The sequence below is a fragment of the Gossypium hirsutum genome, chromosome A08 (genome assembly GCF_007990345.1).
Source record: "Gossypium hirsutum isolate 1008001.06 chromosome A08, Gossypium_hirsutum_v2.1, whole genome shotgun sequence".
Lineage (NCBI taxonomy): Eukaryota > Viridiplantae > Streptophyta > Magnoliopsida > Malvales > Malvaceae > Gossypium > Gossypium hirsutum.
Window position 1 is genome coordinate 46,476,185 of NC_053431.1, and position 4,316 is coordinate 46,480,500.

The following is a 4,316-nucleotide window of genomic DNA, read 5'->3' on the forward strand; positions in this document are numbered from 1 at the left end:
TGAAGGTCTTTAAAACTCTTTTTCGAAAATTGATTTAATTTTCTAAAAATCATATAAAAAACATTACGATAAACCATGTCGCAAAATTTCTAACACTCTAAGGCTAAAATCCCTAAAATGCCGTTAAAACTCCTAGACCCTATTTTGGGGTGTTACAATTCATAATATTAAATGGGAGCTTAGGAGTAGCCTAAACCCCTACTCTAAGTTCCAAGTGTAAGCTTTCTTATTCCATTGTTTAATTTGCAAATTATGCGATTCTGTGATGTGGATTGAGTAATAGGTTATGATAATGTCACATGTGATATATGTTGTGATAAAAATTGTGGAATGTGCTAGTTGTGGGCATCTTAAACATGTCGAATGACAATGATGATGTTGTGTTAATGATGTAATGTGCAATGAAAGTGTGCAAAAAATGGTAAGTATATATACATATTTTATTATGGATATTTTGGCCTTGTGACCTCTTGAGACCATTGGATATAGTTGGCATACCATAGGATTTTATGAGTACTCACCATTTGTGTTATGATTTGGGGCATTGAGGCCCGGGACAGTTTTGTAGAGATAAGGGAATGTGAACTCAGCTCCATTCATTGGGATATGTTAGTGTGTTAGAGAGTGTTAGTTTGTTGCTACACTTTTGGGATATATTCAACTCTTCGAGTCAATGGTGTATTGGAGATCCGTGTCCCAACGTGTGGTGATAGAGCCCACTTTTATGTTTCATAGCCTCAAGTGTCTATTTATTATTGAATGTAATATTATGAAGTGATGTATGCCTATTTATTATGTAATTACAAAGTTAGAATAGTTGGTAATCGACGCATGAATATTTTAATATGTGACTATAGTTAGATATGTTTGTAATTGTGTTTTAGATGTTTCCATCAAATGCATGACATCATGTTTATTTGGTGGTCTTTCCGATCATTCACTGAGCTTGTTTAAACTCACCCACTCTTTCTAAACATTGCAAATAGTTAACGTTACGGTGTGAGCGGTGCGAAATTCCAAGGAAGTGATCCAAGTTAGGCTTTAGATTTTGAGTAGGTGAAACTGATATTATTCTTTGAAATATAAGAATAAGGTAATGTGGTAGACGTTTTTGGTTGATTATTATTATGTCTTAAATGGTTGATATGATTTTAGACTCTTAGGAATTGATGGATGTTTGAAATTATGTTATTGGGTTTTCTTGGCTTGAATTATTGATATTGCTATGAACTGCAAATATGGACATTTTGATGTTGAATACTGAAGTTATGGATGCATGTTGAAATGGTATGTGATTGGATATGTTAAATGGCCTATTTTGTTGTAATTTTTGCTAATTTGTATAGAGGTATCGATATTCGGGGCATATGTATCGATACCTCCATGTTGAAATGAATGTGCAAGAAGTCAGTAGCTTAAATTGGTATCGATACCCTTCTTCGAGTATCGATACTCGGGGTGAAAATATAAATACTTTTTTATTTGTACCGATAATTTGTTTAGTTCCATTATTTTGTGAAGAAATAAAATGCTAAAAAGGTACCGATATTTCTAATGGTATTGATACCTATCTTCATAAATATTGATATCTGAGTTTGAGTATCAATACCTACGTGATTTCTTTGAGAAATTTCATTAAGTGGTCCCTAAGCATGTTATTAACTTCTTTTAAGGTCGATTAATGTATGATTAGTAAAATTTAATTTCGCCTAAAGTATTTTAGACTTAAATCTTTTATAAATGATTAAATGTGATGATATTTGAATGCAAATGAGACAGTGTGTAATGTGTGATGTTGTGATGTGTGATGTGGCATCCTATTACTCGAGCTCAGGGACTGGGCCAGGTGTAGGATGTTACATGTAAAGATATTGATTATGATTTAATGTACTCGTTTTAAAAAAAATCAAAATAATTTCATGTTGAGGAATTGTAATTGTTGATATATATTGTTATACCCCTACACCTCCCAAACACGTGGCACCTCGAGAGACTTGAGAGGCACCCTTAGATGGCTTTCTACCCCACATCATTTGCTTGGTTTTCCTACCTTACATCACATGGCTGGTCACGACCCACGCTCTCCATTTTCCATCAAGCCACTCACTTTTTAGTGTGAACACACTTGCCACCAGGAATCACTGAAGCATAACAATCTCGTACTACCTCAGCAAAGGAAATGTCAGAGCAATACTACGCTGGATGACAACCAAGGTGTAATAACCTTGCCACCTAGCAGACTGCACATTCCCCATATCCCGAGTTTGTTAGTGATGTGACACTACTAGACAGGGAGGATTATCTCCCCATATATACCCCAACACATGATGATAAATGAATCTTTTTCCCCATTAGCAACTTTGAGCATTTATCCCCAGCATTCAGTTCATCTTGTCTTCCTTGCTACCTTCTTTTTATCTTTTCTTACTTTTTGACTATCTATCTATCTAGATGAACTAGCTTCCTCATCATCATCACTTTCTCTTTCTATTTCCTTCGTTGTTAACACTAACGTCTAATATATCAAAATTTTGGGGGGCAACCACAATACCGCATTGCCCAAAAAATAAACCTTTATATACATACGTGTAATATATATATTATCTTTGCTATTTTATTCTCATTTATTAGTTTAAGGTTGGCTTGATTATTTATTGAAAAAAATTATCTAAAAATTAATAATTACTGTAATTTATTTTTAATTTTTTAAAGTTTGATAATTTAATATAAAAATTATTTGATAGAAATTTTTAATTAAAGTATTGAAAATGATAGATAAATAAGACATATTTACTACTTAACAAATAATATGCTTAGTTTGGGAAAAGATTATAGATAATCTAGATATTATATATAAAAAAGAATATGCTTAATTTAATTAATTTTATTTATTTATTTTACCACTACATTATCTGTTAAAGTTTTTATGTAATCCTTTATTCTCTACTTTGTTTAATAACTTTTCTCTACAACTTCAATATTCAAATTGAAAGACCAATTATATATGACAATTATATTAATATTTGAGTTTACCTTGTTCATAAATTAAACTTTAGTTTTTGGTTTGTCTAGTGATGATTTAAATTAGTTGTTTTCTTTTTAAGAGATTGAACTTGAATATCATATTGTTCTCAATGTAATATTTATTTATTTAATTTTTATAATATTTATATTTAGTAATATAATTTATTCTAAATATTTCGTACGTATATTCAAAATAATTTAAATTTTAATCTCGTTTAAGATAGCATGATATGTTTAAAAGTAGGCATCAAAATTTAAAATAAAAAAATTATAATTTAAATTTTACATTTATCAAAAAAATTTATTATGTTTAGTACTTAATTTCAAGTACCAAACTAAATATGTGCCTATTTCAAAATGCAATTTTTACACGTATATGTGTGTGATAAGTATACAAATATGTTATAATATAAATTCAACATTTAATATATTTACCACTTAATTTTAAATTTATCAAATATCTATCTTAATTTTATCAAATTTAAATTTTTAAATGATTTAAGAAAATAAAGAAAATTTATTTAATATTTTAAACTGAATAATGATTATTGTTGGGGATAAACTCGTACAAGCAACGAACAAGTAAAATAAACGAAGAAATTGAAAAGATCAAACACACAAATTTGCATGGAAAAATTGCTCAAAAGAGGATAAAAAAAACCATGAGCAGAAGGAGATTTCACTAATATATAAAACAAGTACAAAGATGGAGAGAATTAAAAGAAGAACTCGAAACCTCAAAAGAAAAACCTTTCAAACTCCAAACACAAAGTTCTCTCAATCTGTATATTTTCTGTTGTATAAACCTAGGGTAACTAAGGCCTGGCTTTTATGACTAAAATATCCCTAGGTTAATTAGAGTTTAAGTGAGAAACTAAAACAGAGTTTAACTGAGAGAAGAAAATTAGGAAACTTGAGGAACACGCCACCATGTTGCCAGGATGAAGAAGGATCACGTAATCGGTGTAATGCCTCAAAATTTTAATTTTTGATTTTGTGTATGTGTGACACACAATTGAGTATCTGCTTCAGTGGTTAAGTGTTCTGGGTGTGTGTGAGAGGTCCCAAGTTCAAGCCTTACTTGGGTAAATTTTGGTATTTTTATAAATAAAGCCTTAACATTGTGCAAAGGGCTCAAGTTTAATTGTGGTAAGTTTATATCAAAATGGGCCTGCTGGTCTAGTGGTTAAGTGGAGTGCTGGAATGTTGGAGGTCCTATGTTCAATTCTTTGTGATGGTGTGTAGACAATATTTTTGCTCCAATTTCAGCTAAGAGTTGTGTTGGGGCAAAA